Source organism: Anomaloglossus baeobatrachus, chromosome 1 (genome assembly GCF_048569485.1).
Source record: "Anomaloglossus baeobatrachus isolate aAnoBae1 chromosome 1, aAnoBae1.hap1, whole genome shotgun sequence".
In the NCBI taxonomy this organism is placed as follows: Eukaryota; Metazoa; Chordata; class Amphibia; order Anura; family Aromobatidae; genus Anomaloglossus; species Anomaloglossus baeobatrachus.
Genome location: NC_134353.1, coordinates 533,419,960 through 533,443,174, shown reverse-complemented (window position 1 = coordinate 533,443,174; position 23,215 = coordinate 533,419,960).

Here is a 23,215-nt window from a genome sequence, read left to right as displayed (position 1 = left end):
GAACCACTGGAGAATCTCTGGAGGTTGGGAGGAAAGTGCAGGGAGAATATAAGTAACCTAAGAACTTGGAGAATAATGAGAAAATTAGATTTGTTTTTAATCAGTGCTCTCACAGGCTCTCTCTCATACACAACTAGGCAGCCTTTGTCTTGCTCCCGGCTGCTTGACAACTTTGAGAAGTAGGCAGCGAGCCAAGCCAGAAAGAAATGAATACCTGCAAATACCAGATCTTTAGAGCAGTGAGAAAGGCTTGCATGTCATAATGTCACAACTGTCTCAGAAGAATCTTAGTAATGAAGAAAGGAAAACAGATCTCCAAATAAAAGTGCGCTGAGCTGGCTCCCACTTGTACGTATTTACCAGAGTTTTATTGATGACTTCTTCCTTAAATTCTTGGTCCTGCAATATGTTTTTAATAGATGGCAAAAACAAATGGGTCAAAAATTTGGATTAAGTTACTTTACCATACACAGAAGTGTCATTAATTACAGACATTGAAAGACGACAGAAGATAAAACTGTCATTTCTTAGACTTACAGGGAAACATTCCTCCTACTTAGAGGACGAGAAAAATACAGAAAACCAGGGTCCTGAGAATTGATCGCAGCCGTGCAAATGAAAGGCTTTCAAGAAATGCTTAATTCAAAAAAGTTTACTGATCCAATTGAGAAGGAAATGTAATAGAACATTTTTTGACGTGATTTTTTTTCTAGGCTGTGTGCAGCTTTTGCATATGTCAGCTCAACAGTCTTTTGCCGCCATATTTTTTTTTTAAGTAAAACATCCATCCAATGTTGACTTTGTTTTTTTAATCTATTTATGTAGACATCCGAAGACTACTTTTGTGATATAGAGCTCCAAATCTATAAAATAGCGATATAGTTATATCATTAATTTCTGGCAGCCTATAATGACCCCTTCCTTGAGTGTTTAAAAAATGACTGCATACTACATGCAGATTGAATTAAAAGCACCACTCCAGCATTTTTTTTAGATTTTATCATTTGAGTGGCACTTTGAATCTAATTTTCTTGCACCCACTGTCGTCTTCATCTTCTATCACCACCGCACCTGTTGGTGTCCAGCACTTTGTGACCTGCCAAATTGCTCCAGTGTTTCATGAAGCAACCTAGAGGACACTCTGCAATGAAAATCTATGAGAGCCTCTTTCTGGCCCTCATAGACTTGCAATGAGAGCTTTGATGTAACTTCAGTCAGAAGCTGTGGTCACAAGATGGTGCCACAGGACACAAGAGCAGGATTGGTAAAAGGTCAAAACATTATGGTGTGTGGATAAGACTAGGTGCAGGGACCTTAAAAAAAATGCTTGAGTGGCGCTTTACTAATCTATATATATAATTGTCTAATTCTGTCTGTCTGCAATGGAAATCCCGCTGCGCTGATTGATCGCGGGCAGCTGGCGCGACCAATCAGCGACAGGCGCAGTCCGGCTGTGAATGAACCATGTTTCGCTGATTCGTCGCACACAGACTCCGCTGCACACAGACACCTCCGCACGCAGACACCGCCGCACGCAGACACCGCCGCACACAGACACCGCCGCACACAGACACCGCCGCACACAGAAGCCTCTATATACACCCCAGCAGCCTTTATATACACACCAGCATATACACCCCAGCAGCCTTTATATACACCCCAGAAGCCAAAGCCTCTATATACACCCCAGCAGCAGCCTCCAGCACACAGTAAAAAAAACCCAAAAAAGCGATTATACTCACCTTGCACTTTTTTCTCTTTTCATACTCTGTATTACTTTCTCCCTCCCTTCGCTGGCCCTGCAGGCTGGGAGCTGCGGCTGCTTACTATTTCCTTTTTGGCATGTCCCACCCACCTCTCTGCTCAGCTGCCAACGGATGGGATGTGAGTTTTGCTGGGAGAGTGGTGCGGGCAGGCCCCTTAGATACCCGACTGCGGCCTTAGCAATGTGATCATAAATAAACTACATACATATTCTAGAATACCCGATGCGCTAGAATCGGGCCACCATCTAGAACAGTATAACAGTATGTAGCTTGCTCCTAAGCTCCCTCTAGTGGCACCTTTAGAAAAACAGAATTTTTTCTTTATCATCATCTTTATGGTAACAAAAGCAAGTACAATGTTGGTAAATGTAGTGTAACAAAAGTTGAACTTACTTTTCTACGCACATATTCAGTGGAGTTGTGTGAGGTTTCATTTGTTGAGGGCAAGATGTTTAATCTTATTCTATATTGGAATAGATACGACATTTTTATCACTCCTAACTTTCTTTTTTTTGCAGCACTGCGGCAACCAAAAACCCACAAATATAGCATTTTGATTTTTTTCAGTGTTAACAGATTGGGTTAATTCATTTTATAATTTGATAGAGCAGACTTTTAAGTACTTAGTGATGGCATGTTTTTTAATATCTTTGAATTTCTATGTTTCTATTTTTTTCTATGTTTTTTTAAAACTTTTTTAGTCACTAAAAAGTGCATTTGTTACTCTTCTTAGGACAGTTTTAACCTATGATTGTCTGATCACTTGCGGAATATACAGCAATTCAACAATATTGCTGTGTATACTAAAAAACTCCTTTGAAGCCCAGAGACAGGACTCTGTGATGGCTGAGATCTTCAACCGACCCCCTGGCTGTCGTAACAATCCATTGGCACCCTGCGATCATGTCGTGGGGCAGCCAATGGGCACACAGAATGACTCACCACTCTGCTGGCACACTGATAAGAGCATTGGGCAGTCTTTTTCTAAACGTTTGCAGTCACTCTATGTTACTGCACACTATTAAATCCTCACATGCTGTGCGGATTCTCCGGGTGTTAGTGATAAAAACAGGTGGTCAGGTGACTACAATTATGTGTTTTTAATACTTACGGCCACATTCTGACTAGATATGTGAGGCCTTACTCAATACACGTCTTGTCGAACTGTGGCCAGAAGTATGGAAATCGCATACTTGCAGTCACAGGACCACCCATTCTCACCGCCAACACCGGAGACCCACCACAGGAAAATGCACGTTTTAAGAATTCAGACGTCTGCAAGCACATAGAGTGAGTTATCTGCAGAGTACAGTATGGGCTCAGCCTGTGAGCCACCTCCATACTTGCATGTAGATGTATGGCAGATTCTGCCCATTACATACCATAACACACACTAGCTTGTGGTGTTAGCTTTGCTCACTGGTGTCCTGTTAGTTCTGTCCTTTTTCCTCCCTTATCTGACACTTGAGAAAGGAGGATTCTTCGCAAAATGTAATGAATTCTCTTCTCTGCTGGGTAGCAAAGTTCCTCTCCTTATAGCCTAAATGTAGAATAAGCCATGGACTACAGAGAGATCAATCACAACAGCAGGGTAACTTTCATCTGGCTCGCTGTCGTCCCCACTCTAGTCTGGCAGCCTGCACCCTGTTATCACACAATTCGCACATAGCTAAGGCTGGTTTCACACATCCGGCATTTCGCCAGATCTGACGCACGCCAGTAAATTGTATACAGTACAATGGCAGCGCGACAAGTGCCGGTCACATGCTGTCATGTGACCGGAGGATGTGACCCGGAAGTTGCGGCGCTGACATTGTACTGTATACAGTATACTGGCGTGCGCCGGATCCGGCAAACTGGTGAAAAGCCGGATGTGTGAAACCGGCCTTAGGCCAGCTATGTCACCAACTCATTCTGAAACCAATAAATATGCAGGTAAACATTGAACCTGTAAAAGCCAAAATTTGTAATGAAACAGAAGTACAATAATTACATTTAGCACAGAATGTATGAATTTAAGTGCAAAAATATGCCCTAAAGGAGTTCATGTCCTTTAAACAAAAACATTGGCTATCTCATTAAAGACAGGTAGTTGCAATCATGATGAATTTTAGCATTATTCAGCTAAGAACAACAAATTGTGTCATACAGAATTACACGGTTACACAATATTCAACTAGATCAGAAATTACTGAACACATTACATGTTATTTATCTACTAGGAATGGAAAATAAAAATATCATTGACTTATCTCCTGGATAAATTGTTCACTGGTTAGCAACATTGTGTGCTGCTGTGTCATCACTATTTGTTACAACATACAGACTAGTTAAAGGGGAGGTCCGAAACTAATATTAATTTTAATCCTCAATCTCTATTTATTGTAATAATCTAATCTGTTTTCTAATACGCTTCAATTAAAAAGTTCCCTCTCTACTCTAACCACGTCTTTTTTTACCTCTTTGCATATTGATGACACTACATTTGAGAATGCCCAGTTCATGCTAGCATACTCAAACAAGACATCATCAGGGGGCAGAGGCCTCTGTTTCAGGGGTTGGGCTGCTCTACTGAGCATTTGCTGGTTGACATTTGCTGGTTGACAATTCTGACATATGCTCAGTGTGAGCTCCCTTGTCACTGTGCAATATTCTTTCAATGCACAGTTTCAGTGCACTCTTTTGCTGTCTCTAGTGAGAGAGAGTGTACTGTCTATTTGAGTATCCCAGCATCCACTATTACATTTGAAACTATGTCATGAAAACGAAAGAAGGTTAATGAAAAAATGAAGCAGTTAGATTGAGTAGAGAGGAAATGATAGGGAAGTGTATTAGAAAATTGCAGAAATTATTACAATAATAGTCATTTACGATTAAAACCAATATTGATTTCAGAGCACCCCTTCAAATAGCAATGCGCTTAGAGCAGACCGACGAATGTTTGTACCAGAAGATCAAAAATGACTAACTATATCCATGTATCCAAATATTGATCCAAATAGCTTGGCCATATCATGTACTACTGTATTGCACATTGAACAAACCACTTTGTTGGTAAGTGATTACAGTAATTGATATTGGCATACATAGACATCATGAGGGTCCATAGCAAAAGTCTTTCATGGGTCCCCTTTCCAAACCACCCAAAAATATTTGTGGTGTAGGCGAGGTCATGCCTCCAAATTTTGAGACAGGGAGATGGGCATGTATTACGGGATGTACATAGTAATTATGCAAATACTAAAGCCTAGCGTTGCCCTATTCATGACCGTTATAGAGTATGTTACCTTCAAAACTGCTCCCCAACATGATGCTCCACAGTGAATCACCCCCATAAATTACACCACACATCCCACCCACCAACACGCAAAGTATGATGACCACACAGTGGTATATAATACATAATATGATGCTGCCACAGTGCTGCACACACACATTATAATATAGTCACAGTTCCCCCAACACTATATAATGCTCACACAGTGATTTCCAAGACAGTTTAATGCCTTCCACAATTCCCACTCATAGAATGATAACTCCTACAGCATGGTACCCCTAAAGTGCCCCCACACAGTATGATACCCCATAGTTTCTCCACACACAGTATCATGGCCACCAAAGCCCCCTACAGATAGTATGATGGCCCTTACAACAATCCTACTTACATAGTATGATGGCTACCACATACAAATTTTGGTGGACCACACAAGCCGCACTGTTACGATCCGGAACCATGGAAGACCACCACAAATCATTGGCAAAAAGGTGACAAGAGCATTGGCAACTAATCTGGCCGCTATCCCCTTACTAACCATCACAACTAGAAGTAGCCGAGGGGTGAACTAACATCCTGTGCACCGCGAACCCAGCCGGAGAACTAACTATCCTAAAGGTAGGAAAGATGAATAACTCTCAGCCTCAGAAAATAGACAAGAATAGCAAACCCCCCACATTCAAAGACTGCGATGATATAGGAAAAACACAATACACAGGTAGATGACAGGATTAGCAAAAGGTGAGGCCCCCGCTGACTAAAATAGGAAAGGACAGGAAAGGGACTAATGGTGGCCAGAGAAAAACCCTGCAAAATACCAACTTCCTGATAGTACAAAAAGGCCCTCAGATCGCTCGATCTGAACTCCGTCCTATACCAGGTGCCCTTGTCATACCAATGAACAGAAAACAAGAATTATAACAAATTCATCAAGCCACAAACGCATGGACCCAAAGGAGCTATACTCCACACAGAACTGCAGGGAGTTCCTCAACAATCCACTGAGGGGGAAAATCCCTGGAAGGAAATAAACTGAAACCAACCACAACAAATGATAAACCAAGATAAGCAAAAGAACCAGACAATAAATAAAGAGCAAGCACTTATCTGGAGTAGATGTGGTGTAGAGCAGGATTAAGCAGGCTGGAGATACAAAGAACAACTGCATCCGGCAACAGCCTGCAATCAGACCAGGACTTAAATAAGCAGAGAGTTAGCAAAGGAAACACCCACTGCACAACACACCTGGTCTCTGTCCAAACCATTCCTGGCCACCAGAGGGAGCCTCCCAGCAGCCAAAACATAACTAACATTCACAACAGTACCCCCCCTTGAGGAGGGGTCACCGAACCCTCACCCATGCCACCGGGTCGCTCGGGATGAGCATGATGGAAGGCGCAAACCAACCTGTCCGCATGAATGTCAGAAGCCACAACCCAAGAGTTATCCTCTTGCCCATAACCCTTCCATTTCACAAGGTACTGAAGCTGACGCCTACTGCGACGGGAATCCAGAATTTTTTCAACCTTATACTCCAGATCGCCTTGTACCAAAACAGGGTCAGGAGGCGCTGCTGCAGGAACTACCGGCTCCACATGTTTCTTCAACAAGGACTTATGGAAGACATTGTGAATCTTAAATGACGCAGGCAGAGTCAAACGGAAAGATACAGGATTAATAATCTCCGAAATCTTATAAGGTCCAATAAATCTGGGCTTAAATTTAGGAGACGGAACTCTCATAGGAATATTTTTAGAGGACAACCACACCATGTCCCCTACTTTAAACCGGGGACCAACAGTCCGACGCCGGTTGGCAAACTTTTAGGCAGTTTCTTGGGACTGAAACAATTTATCCACTACCTGCCCCCAAATCTGCTGCATTCTGTTGACCACCGAATCCACCCCCGGACAGTCAGACACCTCAAGCTGCCCTGAGAGAAACCTAGGGTGATACCCAAAATTGCAGAAAAAGGGGGACACCAATGTGGTAGAGCTAGCTCTATTGTTAAGGGCAAATTCAGCCAAAGGCAAAAACGAAACCCAGTCATCCTGATCCGCAGAAACAAAACACTGTAAATAGGTCTCCAGGGCCTGGTTAGCCCTTTCAGTCTGACCGTTGATCTGAGGATGTAACGCCGAGGAGAAAGACAGCTGAACACCCAATCTGGAGCAAAAAATCCTCGAAAACCTGGATACAAACTGCACCCCTCTGTCAGAAACAATGTTTTCGGGAATACCATGCAAACGAACAACATATTGCAAAAACAAAGGCACCAACTCAGATGAAGACGGCAACTTAGATAGGGGAACCAAGTGCACCATCTTGGAGAATCTGTCACAGATCACCCAAATCACAGTCATTTTCTGAGAGACGGGAAGCTCTGAAATAAAATCCATAGAGATGTGCGTCCAAGGTTTCTTAGGTACAGGCAAAGGCAATAATAGCCCACTAGAACGTGAACAACAGGGCTTGGACCTAGAACAAACTCCACATGACTGCACAAAAAGACGGACATCTCGGGACAGGGAAGGTCACCAAAAAGAGCGTCTCACAAGATCCCGAGTACCAAAAATGCCAGGATGACCCGCCAAAACAGAGCAATGAACCTCAGAGACAACTCGGTCTCTCCATTGGTCTGGGACAAACAGGTTCCCTGTAGGACATCTCTCAGGTTTATCCCCCTGAAATTCCGCCAGTGCCAACCGCAGATCAGGCGAAATAGCCGAGAAAACTACACCATCATTCAGGATAGTAGATGGTTGGACTACCTCCAAAGAGTCAGCGCAGAAACTCCTGGAAAGGGCATCGGCCTTAACATTCTTGGTGCCTGGCAAAAAAGAGACCACAAAATTAAACCGGGTAAAAAACAAAGCCAAGGATTCAACCTCTTGGCCGATTCCAGATAGATGAGATTCTTGTGGTCCGTAGGCACCACAACTTGATGCCTAGCCCCCTCCAACCAATGCCTCCACTCTTCAAATGCCCACTTCATAGCCAATAATTCCCAGTTCCCCACATCATAATTCCGTTCAGAAGAAGCAAACTTCCGAGAGAAAACGGCACAGGACTTAAATAAGCAGAGAGTTAGCAAAGGAAACACCCACTGCACAACACACCTGGTCTCTGTCCAAATTATTCCTTGCCACCAGAGGGAGCCTCCCAGCAGCCAAAACATAACTAACCTTCACAACACCGCACACTGTATACTAGCCCCCCAAATTCTCTACACACAGTATGATGGCCCTCATACTGTATGATATCCCCACAGCCTCCCAAACCATATGATAGCCCCAACATCCTCCCACACAATATGTTTTTGTTCACTTTGATGGCCCCACTGATAATGCCCCCCAAGTTTTCCATTAAGCTTGGTGCACATTATTAACTCAGGAACTGGATATCGCTAGGCACAGTAAAGTTTTTTTGATAAAAGGGTTGTCTTATGAAAATATTGTTTTAATAAATGTCTTACAACCTATGGAAGCTATAAAAAGAAGACCATCAAAGTTCAACACAAGTTCAGACAGCCATTTTACTATTATAAACAGAATATATAACGCTCCACTATTTATTATTTATTGGTATTGGTCATGCAATCGTTAACTCATTTAATACCTTATATTATGATTATATGTCTTATTTCTTTTGTGTCATCAAACAAGAATATGTAAATTTTAATACATCCCCCCAGTGCTGCTGGGCAAGCATGTACACTCAGTTCAGGATTCTTTTTCTGGTTCATATGTCGGCACTAATGGTGTGTTTGCCCCTAGCTATCTCGTTGCACTGTGATCCAACTTTCTTACTGATCCGTTTTTCACATATGTACAAACTTGTGTGTTCATCATTTTCTTAGTTTCTTCAATTAGAAATAATAGATACTCATGTATAGCATTTTGGTTTAGATTACACTATAAGGTTCATTCAAACGTCAGAGTTTTTTCACCTACACAAAATATGGCACAAGTGTCATTAGTGTTTCGGAGCTAAGCGTCATCAGTTTAAGTTCAGTATGTCGGTTTCACCATTACAGATTTTCACCTATGGAAAAAAAATTACAAAACTTCTTCCATCCTTTGCCATGTTAAACATGGTCCACATATGACTGTTTATTGATCCTATCCTTGTGCGGACTGTGATTTTCAGAGGCCTATAGACTTGTGTTGGTAATTTTTATCTGTGTAGCCGGTAAAAATGGAGATGTCTCTGTGACTCTTACATGATCCACAAAAAAACAAAAAAAAAAAACCCCAAAACACCCCCCCAAAAAAAAACATGGACGTGTGAACAGACCCAGTGATTATAATGGGAATTTGTTCCATCCAAGAAAACCCGAAATAGAAGACATATGTTAAAAATGGACGACTGAATGAGGTCCAATAAAAAGTTGTGTATTTTACATGTTAGAAAAAGACTGATGGCACATCCTACCTGTCTAATGTGAACAGGTGCAAACTGAATAAGAAACAAAGTAACAAAAAGGAACAATTGCACTATGTAGTGCTAAGATATGTGGAACAATGAATATGGGAATATAGGCATGCAATACTGCAATGGAAATAGTAAAACTTGAGATACTTAGCACACAAAAATGGCCAGTTTTATGTGAGCCCAACAGCTAACGGCAAGGCGACTTCTTTTTGTTGGGTCCATACCTACTCTATATTGTATTGTATATGAACATGGTTGCACTGCAACTTCAATTAATGCCTATGAGAATAAAATAGATCACTGATTCGATAATAACTGACAATCCTACATAAATCATTAATGAAAAATAATTTGTTTATGAAAGCTAGAATTGCTATGGTGAATTATGCTATGATTTATAATATACTCCCTGAAAAGAGAAATTAAAATATTAGAAACCAACAAAATATAGGATGCTATGGCTAGATTGATGGTATTATCCCAATTATGTTTCAGTGTACAATATGTAGTATTTTACCGAGCTCAGCTGCCATTAAAAATATATTTTTCGAAATTCAGTCCTGCCAAAATGCCCCATTAGAGTTGTTATAAACAATATCTGCAAGGAGTTTGTATTTTCTACCCATATTTATGTGGGTTTCCTCCGGGTTCCCCGGTTTCCTCTTGCACCCCAAGGATGTATTGATAGTGGATTTAGATTGTGAGCCCCAATGGGGACAGTGATGTTCATGTCTGTACAGTGCTGTAGAATTAATGGCGATATAAAAGTGAATAAAATAAATAAACAAGTGGGCCCCACATCTCCAAGCAAGAGTATAGAGATACTATATAAGGACACTCTCAATCAACCCCTCAAGTGATATCAGCCAAATCCTTAAAAAAGCATTGTTCTGCGCAGACAACCTCTTTAAGCTTCCTTTCAACCCCATAAATTAAATGATCCATCATATTTAGTAGCAGTGACTCAATCCATAGAAAATCCAAGAGTTAAGCCTGCTTTACACGCTGCAATATATCTTACAATGTGTCAGCGGGGTCACGTCGTAAGTGACGCACATCCGGCATTGTAAATTACATTGCAGTGTGTGACAGGTACGTGCGATTGAACGTTAAAACGTTCATCGCATACACATCGTACCTGTCTCTAGAATTGCACGTCAGATTGTTCATCGTACCCGGGGTAGCACACATCGCAGTGTGTGACACCCCGGGAATGATGAACAGATCTTACCTGCGTCCTGCGGCTTCCGGCCCACAATGCGGAAGGAAGGAGGTGGGCGGGATGTTTACGTCCCGCTCAGCTCCGCCCCTCCGCTTCTATTGGCCGACTGCCGCATGACGTTGATGTGACGCCGAACTTCCCTCCCACTCCAGGAAGTGGACGTTCGACGCCCACATCGAGGTCGTATGGATGGGTAAGTACGTGTGACGGGGGTTAATCGTATGTGCGGCGCATTCAACAAATTGAACGTGCCACACATACAATGGGGGCATTGCAAATCGCATAAGAAATCATATGCGAAATTGCAACGTGTAAAGCAGGCTTTAATATTTTCTTTCTTTCTTTACTTTGTTTCTATAGCAAGTGATCAAACTTGCTGAATATACAAACATACAACTTCTAATTAAAGACTAACACGGGAGAAAGACAGATGCAAAATGGTATTAAATTGTTGGCTGAGTGAGATAAAGCTTCTTGCCTTGGCTGAATGAAGATTTGCCGGTTGTATCTGCGATAACTGTGATCAAGCAGAGGAGCTCCTGGACAACTTCCAAGAAGCATGTCACCGCTGACATAGCAGAGTATTCACTACTTGAGATACACAGCTGGCCAGATTATGAGAAAAGAATGATACACCTATTCTGCTTCTGGGGAATGGATAGATGGAAGAAATGAAGCGGCCTAATAAGGGTTTCAGATGAACGACGCTAGAACGGAAATCCTGAATATTGGATCCAATATAAAGAGTCTTTACAACGTGGTTTTTAGTTACTGATAGATCAAAATGCTCTTTGAAGCATTTCTTTGCTTAGAAAGTAAAGCTGATGCCATCTGTTCAAGAACGGAATGAAAAATAATATGCCACATGATTTACTCAAGGATAAGTAGCTAAATGTATCCATTTGCAAATATCATTTTGCTGACATTTACACTGTCATATAGAATTGTTAAATTAAAAATAAATCCAATCCACATCTAAAAGCAATATATGTATTTAAAAATCAAAACAAAGCTAATGTCTATCATTGGCCACACGCAAGACAATACTAAGCTCAGTAAAGTGGATGAGTGATGACTGACATACCTCAGCTTGGATAGAAAGAATCACATCCAGTGCCACTGAAAAAATCAACCAGTTTGGTAAAAATGGGATCACAAGTAGAACAGAGAGATTAACTTATTCCCAATCATCCTTACAATAATGTCAATTATAGGTTCCTTCTTGGATGTCGTTAATCATTATGTGCGTAACGTAGTCTAGTATTAACATAAGCATCTAGATCAGGGGTCTCAAACTCAGATGGGTGTATGGGTCGTATATAGAATAAAAAAATTGGGAGGGGCCACATTCTTTGCAGGACAAAATGACATTTTTAATAAATCCATGGTTTTTTTTTATACACCTTTGGATCACTTTTTTGAACATTTTTTGCTTGCTTATTAGAACAAACCTGCGCTTTTTTGTTTAGTTAAGTTTTTATATATATAAAAAAAGCATTTTAACGCAAAAAAAAATAATTCATGCTTTATTTTGAATTTTATCACCTTCTTGTAATATTGTTTTAAAATTAGCAGCATCATATAGTAATTTTAGCCAACATATTGTAGTAATATCCCCATCTGTGTGCCCTGTAGTAATGTCCCCCACCCTTGTGGTACTGTGCCCAGTAGTATTGTGCCCATACTTTTATTATTGTGCCCATCCTTGTAGTATTGTGCCCATCCTTGTAGTATTGTGCCCATCCTTGTGGTATTGTGCCCAGTAGTATTGTGCCCATACTTTTATTATTGTGCCCATCCTTGTAGTATTGTGCCCATCCCTGTAGTGTTGTGCCCATCCTTGTAGTGTTGTGCCCATCCTTGTAGTGTTGTGCCCTGTAGTATTGTGCCTATCCTTGTGATATTGTGCCCAACCTTGTGCCCATCCTTGTGATATTGTGCCCTGTAGTATCTTGCCCATCCTTCTGCCCCGTAGTATTGTGCCCACTAGTATTGTGCTCATCCTTGTAATATTGTGCCCAGTAGTATTGTGGTCATCCTTGTAGTATTGTGCCCAGTAGTTTTGTATCCATTCTTGTAGTATTGTGCCCAGTAGTATTGTGCCCATACTTGTAGTATTGTGCCCAGTAGTATTGTGCCCATCCTTGTGGTATTGTGCCCAGTAGTATTGTGCCCATCCTTGTAGCATTTGCCTAGTAGTATTGTGCTCATCCATATAGTATTGTGCCCCGCAGTATTGGGCCCATCCTTGTAGTATTGTGCCCAGTAGTATTGTGCTCATCCTTGTAGTATTGTGCCCTGCAGTATTGTGCCCATCCTTGTAGTATTGTGCTCATCCTTGTGCCCTGCAGTATTGTGCCCATCCTTGTAGTATTGTGCCCTGCAGTATTGTGCCCATCCTTGAAGAATTGTGCCCATCCTTGTAGTATTGGTCCCACATAGTATTGTGCCCATCCTTGTAGTATTGTGCCCATCTTTGTGGTATTGTGCCCTACAGTAATGTGCCCATCCTTGTAGTATTGTGCTCATCCTTGTGGTATTGTGGCCATCCTTTAGTAATACACAAAAAAAAAAAAATCTCCTCACTTTTCCTCTGTTCCCTGTCTGCCCACGATCAGAGTCTGCAGCGTTTTGAATGCAGCATGTTTCAGCTGCGTCCAAAATGCTGCAATGTACAGTACAAGATGAGTGGATGGGATTTCTAAAAATCCCATGCCCACTGTGCTTGTGCGGCCAGGAGTAAAAACTGACCTATGGAGTGGCTTGCAGAGGCCACAGCATGTGAATTTATGCTGCGGAGTCGCATGCCCTCCTTAGGGAGAATGCAGTGAGGAGACTGCAGCACCCTGAACCCTGATCGGGGGCACGGGCAGCTGCGGTCTCCTGCGAAGGAGTCTTCCAGCACCTCAGGTCAGGACCTGCCGCGTCCAGGACGCAGGCGGGTCCTGATCGTGAGCACGGCCCTGCTTGTTGCGGCTCGTGATATCCGCAGCTCTATGCCCGGGGGCCTGCGTCGGCAGAGGAGCTGTCTGCGTTATACCAATGGCTCCCGCCGGCCAATCAGATGCAAGAAGGTGACATCATACAGCGACATTCCTTGCATCTGATTGGCGAGCAGCAGCCATTGATATAGTGCAGACAGCTCCTCTGCGTGGCACCGCTGCTGCAAATGATTCAATTGGAGTAAAGTCCTGCCAGTGCCGATCCCCGGGATTACAGCTGCAATTGTCACGGGGTCTGCAGGCCACAACAAGCAGCCTTGAGGGCTGCATGCAGCCCGCGGACCGCGTGTTTGAAACCTCTGATCTAGATGTTCTAAAAATATGAATGTTTTCTATATGTTAAGAAACTAGATTTCTTTTAGGTTTAGCATTAGAGAGCAACTAAGTCAAGTATTAGGCTAAGGCTATGTTCACACACGCCATCTTTTTTTTTTTTTACACAAAGATGTGGCATTTTTGTCCCATAAAAAGCACCAAACACGTACCACGGCAAAAATGCATAAAAAACGCTATACGTTTTTGACTCGTTTTTACCGAATTTGCCCAATGCGTTTTTTAAGTCAAATTTATTGCCTGGAAGATCTCAAAAATGCTGGAGAAACGCAGAAAGAATTGACATGTTGCATCTTCACAACCGCAGCCAAGATACAGCCAACAAAAGATGCCCAGTGTAGACAGCAAAATAGAAATCCCATAGACTTTGCTGGAAGAAGGAACTGCATGCATTTTGGTGCATCTTTGTGACCTCAAAACTGCAGAAAAAGATTCACTATGGGAACATAGCCTAACATTTCCAGTTATTTTCAGTAACCACATATACATAGGCAGTAATAGACTATGGGCATTTGCGCACGTTGCGTCGCGTCACTGCAGAAAATTCTACAGTGATTTGACAGCTCATGTGCGATTCAAATCGCTGCAGAAACACTGCATAATGGATGTGTGGCGCCCCTGACCTGGTCATGCGCCACTGAATACCTAACCCATGCTGGGACAGTACTTTCAGGTAATTCCTAAAGGCTGGAATAGGGTGTGTACGCACAGACACATAGCAACCAGGTCTCCCACACCTTAGAGGGGAACCTTGGGCAGACTCAAGAGGGGGTGTTCCTCCACATCTCATATAAGGGTGCTGGGGAGGGGCTGGATGCTAAGGTGGCAGTGGCTGTCAGGAAAATAGGAGGAGTTAGCCAGTCTGAAGTGGAGAAGCGCAGAAAGGTTGGCAAACCGAAAGGGTGGCAAGCAGAAAGGGTGGCAAGCAGAAAGTGTGGCGAGCAGTGAGCGTGAGGAGAAATGAGAAGGAGAGACACGCGCTGACACGCTAGTCAGACCCTGCCAGTGAAGTAGCCGTTAGCGGGGAAGAACGGTCACTAGTAGTTGGACAGAAAGACGCTGAGGAAGTCAGCTGGTCGTGTACGGAGACTCCTGGTGGCTAGGCACGCACGGGGAACAGGTCCCTAGAGTAAATATCCATTTATTTGGTCTGCTAAACCTGCCGGTGGGGGAAACCACAAGTCCCACACCAACCAACTAGAGTCCGAGCATCAGCAGCCATGAGGGGGACCATAAGGAAGATCGAACCTGGAGCCATCTTCCTTGGTCCATGCTGCCAGCAAACACGCCAAAAAGGGGAGAAAAGGCAGCAGCGACTTCCCTGGATGAATCCCACGGTACTTCAAGTCAGGGGTTATCCGAAACAAGAAGTGCTAGGAAGGCGAGTTAACGGTTACCCTTAGACCAGCCTGAAGGTTACCTGGTTCCACCTGGTTTATCTCAGCATCACCCGGGTTACCTCACAAAAACATCTGAAAGTGAGTAAACGAGTTGAAAGACACTTTGGACTGTGACTGAGTTATTCTGGAACCTGTTGTTCTACACACCCAAGCCCCTGGGGCCAGCCTCACTCACAGGAGGCCACACCATCCGACTGCAGACTCCATCAGCTCCAGACGCTCGTTAAACCTGCAGTGGGGGTAACCCATACCCCTGACCGCAAAACCATGAGTGGCGTCATGACTCGAATGTAAATAAACCTGACATACCTGTGGCCAGAAATACCAACAAGTGGAGACCCTGCGGCATCCCTGCAGGTGGATAGATGTCCCTGGGACCGGTGGGCGACACACTTCTCTGGCGTTACGAACAGGATAAGGACTAGACCTATTTAGACAGGTGACAGTGCGCCTTAGAGGTCTGATCAGAAAATTTGAACCGCTGCCATTTTGTTGCTGTTAAAAGCGCGCGAATTAAGAAGCTGCAGCCCGCGCTTAAGAAGAGGTAACCACCTACGAAGAGGTGTGGCTGCCCAAGCATGGAAAGAGCGCTCTGACAGAGTTACCAGAGAAGATGGGGGCGGATCTGTCCCCAGACTGTGGGGACGTCCCAGTCCAAAGGGAGAACTACAAGAAACAAAACTAAGATTGCAGCGTGACCACAACCTGGTGAGCAGCGACAGAGAGAGGATGGCATCTGCAAGAGGTGACCAGGGAGAACCGGGTTGGATCACGCCCATGACCGCAGAAGAGTTGGAGGCAGAGGTGGGAAGAATTGCTGATGATATGGAGGTGCAGAGCAGGGAAGAGATAGCCGCTTGGAAGAAAGAGATGATAATGGCAATAAAGAACCTGCGGTTGTTGGTGCAGCGAGGCCCGCTTGGAGGCACCGCCCACATTCAGCTAGAGTCGTTGTCAGCAGTGGCGACCATGCTACGGGATGTCTCAAACATGGATCTGAGTGAGTGTACCACTGCCACTGGTCCACTTGGTGTACTGATTCCACCGGCATTAACATCCGAAGCTGGTGCGACGTCTGGTACGACGTCCGATGCGATTCCTGATGCGATGTCCGGTGTGACGCCCGATGCGACGTCTGATGCGATGCCTGATGCGATGCCTGATGCGACGTCTGATGCGATGCCTGATGCGATGCCCGATGCGACGTCTGGTGATATGCCCGGTGCGACGCCTCCTGTCCTGGCCAGACCAGACCAGGCCGCAACGCCTCCTGTCATGGCCAGATCAGACCAGGCCGCAACGCCTCCTGTCCCAGTTGCCCGACCAGAGGTGGTCACAGCGCCCCAGTCGCTGACTCTGGAACCACCACCTGCGCTCTGATCTGAAGTGGGCACAGTGCCCCCTCAGCCAGAGGAAGAATCAAAGCCTTTGTCCTGGGCTGACCTGTTTGCCAAGTGTATGGGTCGAAAGCTGCTATCCCGACAAGAAGCGGTCACAGCACCCTCTCCACTGGAGAGGGACTCCTCATCCTACTTGGCTGATGAAAGCTCGTCCCCAGAGCTGCTCCTTAACTGACCGGAGGAGGTCGCAGCACCCTTTGCGAGAAAGGGAGGCCCTGAGGTTGCGCTGCTGTTCCCCTAAAGAATGGAAAAGGTCGCAGTACCCTCCACCAGGGAGGGAGAAGAGGACTTACAACCATCATTGCTGATCCCCAGCCGACCGGAGGAGGTCGCCGCACCCTTTGCGAGAAAGGAAGGCCCTGAGGTTACGCTGCTGTCCCCCCAACGATCGGAGGGGGATGCAACACCCCCTGCCAGGTAGGAAGACCTGGTTGCATATAGCCCCGGCATGTATGTGACCTGGTTACCTGCTGATGACCAGGTGATGGTGATGCAGAGCCCAGCCTGCAGAGGACAGCGGCGTGTGAGATCCAGACACCCCCTTGAGAAGCCCACCCCAGAGAAAGAGCAAGTGGAGGCCAGGGACCTGCAGGAAAAGCAATCCTTGCGGCGGACCAGATACCAGGCCAGAGGTCCCCTCCACCGTGGGGTAGTAGAAGAATTTAACTGCCGAACGGGGTATGGGTTCATTGTAGAGGCCAGGGTTAAGGAAGGCATCTTTGTGTCTTGGCGGGACGTGCAGTCACATCTGCCAAGGGGTCACCCTGGTCGTGATTTGCATATGGGGGATGTGGTCGAGTTCACCAGGCATAAGGGAGAAAGAGGCTGGTTTACCTTGGACGTAGTGGAACGTCCAAAGGAAACCTTGATGAGCTCAGACTCCATCCCCACTGCTTCTACCAGGTCCCCAGAGTCATCACCACCAGGGGACACTCAAGACACGACCTCCAAGGATCAGTGCACTGAAGTGCCAAGCACTGGTCCTGGGAGACGGAAGTCCATTTAAATTCTTTTGTAAAAAGAAAGTCAAAAGAGTTTTCAGAGAATGTTTGTTACCAGTGAAGCAACGTTTAAATGTTTAAGAATGTGCCCACAAGAACTTTTGTGCGAACTGCTTACGTATTTGTTTCAGCACCAGGTTAAGTGCACTTTTAAAAAAAAAATGGACCACAGGCAATGAACTGGCTATAGCCACAAACTCTCGCATTGTAAAAAGTTACCCCAGTGGTACCAAACTTCAGAGCACGCCTGTTTATGGGGCCTGGCTATGCACCACATCAGAGCACGCCTGTTTATGGGGCCTGGCTCTACAACATAAGGGAGCACACCTGTTTATGGGGCCTGCTCTCCAACACACAAAAGCTGGTACGCCTGTTTATGGGGCTTACCCTACACCACCCTCCTCAGGAGAGGAAGATTGGAGGAAAGGTCTGGGATACAGATGGCCCAGACCTGGTCACCAAAGGGACCGGTGACCTGCCTCCTGGAAGTTTCTGGGTAGGTCCAGGACTTTTGGGTGGTGGATGGTGGTGGAATGGTACCTGGTATGCTTTAAATGTAAATGACTCCCCTGTGTGGGAAAAATTGTATTTAATTGTTTTATTGTCTTTGCAGCCCGAAGACGTGCTGTTGATAACCAAGTGGGAATGTGGCGCCCCTGACCTGGTCAGGAGCCACTGAGTACTGCACCCATGCTGGGACAGTACTTTCAGGTAATTCCTAAAGGCTGGAATAGGGTGTGTATGCACAGACACATAGCAACCAGGTCTCCCACACCTTAGAGGGGACCCTTGGGCAGACCCAAGAGGGGGCATTCTTCCACATCTCACCTAAGGGTGCTGGGGAGGGGCTGGAAGCTAGGTGGCAGTGGCTGTCAGGAAAGTAGAAGGAGTTAGCCAGTCTGAAGTGGAGAAGCGCAAAAAGGGTGGCAAGCAGAAAGTGTGGCGAGCAGTGAGTAAGAGGAGAAAGGAGAAGGAGAGACGCGTGCTGACATGCTAGTCAGACCCTGCCCGTGAAGTAGCCGTTAGCGGGGGAGAACGGTCACCAGTAGTTGGACAGAAAGACGCCGAGGAAGTCAGCTGGTTGTGTACGGAGACTGCTGGTGGCTAGGCATGCACGGGGAACAGGTCCCTAGAGTAGATATCCATTTATTTGGTCTGCTAAACCTGCCGGTGGGGAGAACCACAAGTCCCACACCAACCAACTAGAGTCCGAGCATCAGCAGCAACGAGGGGGCCCATAAGGAGGATCGAGCCTGGAGCCATCTTCCTTGGTCCACGCTGCCAGCAAACGGGACAAAAAGGGGAGAAAAGGCAGCAGCGACTTCCCTGGATGAATCCCACGGTACTTCAAGTCAGGGGTTATCTGAAACAAGAAGTGCTAGGAAGGCGAGTTAATGGTTACCCTTAGACCAGCCTGAAGGATACCTGGTTCCACCTGGTTTATCTCAGCATCGCCCGGGTTACCTCACAAAAACATCTGAAATTGAGTAAACGAGTTGAAAGACATTTTGGACTGTAACTGAGTTATTCTGGAACCTGTTATTCTACACACCCGAGCCCCTGGGGCCAGCCTCACTCACGGGAGGCCACACCATCCGACTGCATACTCCATCAGCCCCAGATGCTCAATAAACCTGCAGTGGGGGTCACCCATACCCCTGACCGCAAAACTGTGAGTGGCGTCACGACACTTATGTAAATAAACCTGACATACTTGTGGCCAGAAATACCAACAAGTGGAGACCCCACAGCATCCCTGCAGGTGGATAGGTGTCCCTGGGAACGGTGGGCGACACAGATGCAGTGTTTCTGCAGAAAGAAATGCTGATTTCATGTGCTATAGCTGCTGTCTCTCCCATAGACAGAGTGGGAGCAGCATCCGAAGCGCATGAAAGAAGTGACATGTTGCATTTTTGAGAGCAGCGATTTGGATCAAAATTTCAGCATGCAAATCGCTGCATTCTCAAACGCAACGTGCAGATGTATCATGCACAATCTTCATAGATTGTGCTGGGGACGCAGGACGCATGCATTTACGCTGCAGTGCACTATGCAGCGTAAATGCATGCAATTACGCAACGTGTGCACATAGCATAACCTATATGATCTGAGCAAAGGTCATTGCAAAAGGAGAGGAAGGAGGTGAATGTTGGATCCAAAGGATTTTTATATCTGGCTTAATCTGTTGGTGCCATGTCTCCTGTAGCTGCATATATATACATATATATATATATATATATATATATATATATATATTATTTTTTTTTTTTTATTTTTTTTTAAAGATTTGAAATAAAAGATATTTTCTACCTGGCCTGTCCGCTGGATAATTTCTTCCTTAGTTAAAAGTTAGTTTTAGGACCTGGACTTTGTTCTCGGATGGGGTTCGACCCCTTATAAGTCAATGGAAACCTGAACTCTATCAGCACAGAATGACTGTTCAATTAAACTAGAGGCGCCTGGTGCATCATGACGGGGTTAATCATTTATAAGCACCTTTTTACCTACCCACCTGCTTGTGTTCCTTCAATCTCCACCCTTCCCTCTTCTTTGATTGACAGCTCAGACTTCAAATAGCCAGAGAAGGGCAGGGATAGTAGGAAAACAAACAGGGGGAAAGTGGACTTAAATGATTGGCTCCACTATAATGCATCAAGCCCCTGTCCTTGTCATTCTGTGCAGTCAGAGTCCCTTTAATGCATGGAAAGCAAAAAAGATTCAGCTCACCTGCCAGCCAAACTGCTCAAATCCTTAGGGTGCAAGGGTCCGCTGGTAGGTCCACGCCAGCATAGGATAAGCAACAGCAAAATGGAAGGAAAGGATCCGGCACAAATTCCTTATCGAATAAGAATAAGAAAAACTTTTAATCGATAAGGAATTTGTTCTGGATCCTTTCCTTCCATTTTGCTGTTGAGAGTCCCTTTAACCCTTTTTTCCAAAGCCTGTTTTCATCTTCATGACTAGGCCATTTTTTTAATTCTGACCATTGTCACTTTATGAGGTTATAACTCTGAAATGCTTCAACGGATCCCAGTGATTGTCAGAGTGTTTTTAGTGACATATTGTACTTCATATTAGTGGTAAAACTAAGACGATATCTTTTGTGTTTATTTGTGAAAATATTGAAAATTTGGTGAAAATTTCACAATTTTCAAACTTTGAATTTTTATACCCTTACACCAGAAAGTTATATTATACTAAATAGTTACGGTAATAAATAACATTTCCCACGTGTCTACTTTACATCAGTGCAATTTTTGAAACTTCATTTTTTTTAGGAAGTTAGAAGGGTTCAAAGATTATCAGCAATTTCTAATTTTTGCAACAAAATCATTTTTTTAGTCACCACAGCACATTTGAAGTGACGTTGAGAGGCCTAGGTGACACAAGCTACCAAAAGTGACACCATTCTAAAAACTGCAAACCTCACATTGCTCAAAACCAAATTTTGCATTTTCACAAGGATAAGAGGAGAACATGCATTGTAAAATTTGTTGTACAATTTCTCCTATGTACAACGATACCACATATGTGATAAATAAATACTGTTTGGGTGCACGGCAGGGCTTGGAAGGGAACGAGTGCCATTTGAATTTCAGAGCTCACAATTGTCTGTAATAGATAGTGGATAACATGTTGCATTTAGAGAGCCATGTGAGGTCTTGTTTTTTGCAGGACGAGTTAGGCTGTGTGCGCACGTTGCGTCCACTACCTTGCAGAAATGAACGCATCCTCTGGCAGAATTTGTCATTGTCAAATTTGGTTTTGACCACAAAAATGCTAAAAATACGCATGCGTTTTTACTGCGTTTTGACCGCGTTTTACATGCTTTTTCATTGCTTAAAGCCAGATGCGTTTTCAAAACAAACACACTACTAAATAAAGTTTTAACATTCAAACACTATGAAAAAAATGGAAAAAATGAAAACAAATATCATGGTTTTAATCATAAACAAAATAGCGAATTTTAGAAAAAGATTAATATGATCTAATATTTATGTATAAAATAACGTTACATTATTGTTTTTCAATTATTTTCTAGTCGGACTATATGTGTGTGAAAAGGGACACATCATGACCTCACCATATTGTCAAAAACGCATGCATTTATTTAGTCAAAAAAGCATGTAAAACGCTAGAATTTTGATAGTGTGTGCGTTTTGAAAGTTCTCATTGACTTCAATGTTAGGAAAACGCTGCTAAAATAGCAAAAACAATTGACATGCTGCTTCTTCAAACACAGAGATTTTGACAAATTTTCTGCAACTAAAACGCTGCGTTTTTAAAAGCATCGTGCGCACAAGAAAGCCCTATTTCCCATAGACTTTGCTTGGAAATCAAAAAGCATGCATTTTTGCATTAAAGGGGTGGTTCACCCATATTTTTTATTGTCTAGATCGATATTGTATTGAGAAACAATGTTTCTCTCAAATACCTTGTGTTGTCAATAGTGCCTGTGAGAGGCGCTATTGCAGACCGCTGCTCCCCGTCCAGTGACGTACCCGTCAAGTGCCGCACACGTCACATCCGTGCAGCCGGCTACAGTCTTCCAGACTCTGAGCTGTGAGCGGTGTTTCACTGCTGTCACAGCCCATTTGCTCCCCCCTCCTCCTCCCTCCTCCCTTCTCCCTCCTAGCACAGCACGGCGCGTCTCCTGCTCCCCCCTCCCTCCTCCCTCCTCGCAGAACGCTGCAAGCAAGAGACGTGCTGTGAGGGAGGAGGGAGGAGGAGCAGGGAGCAGATGGGCTCAGAATGTAGCCGGCTGCACGGATGTGACGAGGCAGCATTGGACGGGTACGTCACTGGACGGGGAGCAGCGGTCTGCAATAGCGCCTCTCACAGGCACTATTGACAACATAAGGTATTTGAGACAAACATTGTTTCTCAATATAATATCGATCTAGACAATAAAAAATATGGGTGAACCACCCCTTTAACATGCTACAGTTAAAAACGCTGCGGAAACACATGAAAAAACGCAACGTGCGCACACAGCCTTAACGTCTCTATTGATACAATTTAAGGGCACATAACATTTTTGGATCATTTTTTATTCTCATTTTTGCTAGGAAGAATTAATATGAAACAGCTATTCAGGAATTGTTTTTTGCGATTTTTTTTTATGCTGTGCACTCTTTGGTAAAAGGAACAACACAGCTTTTTTCTTCGGGTTAAGTACGATTACAGCGATGCTACATTTATATTTTTTTATGTTTTGCCTCTTTTACAAAATAAAAACAATTTTTTAGAAAAAAAAATATTTTTGCATTCTTATATTCTCAGAGCTATACCTTTTTTATTTTTCCACTGATGGAGCTGTGTGGCAGCTTGTTTTTTGTGGGACAAGATGTAGTTTTCATTCATACCATTTGTAATTATATTC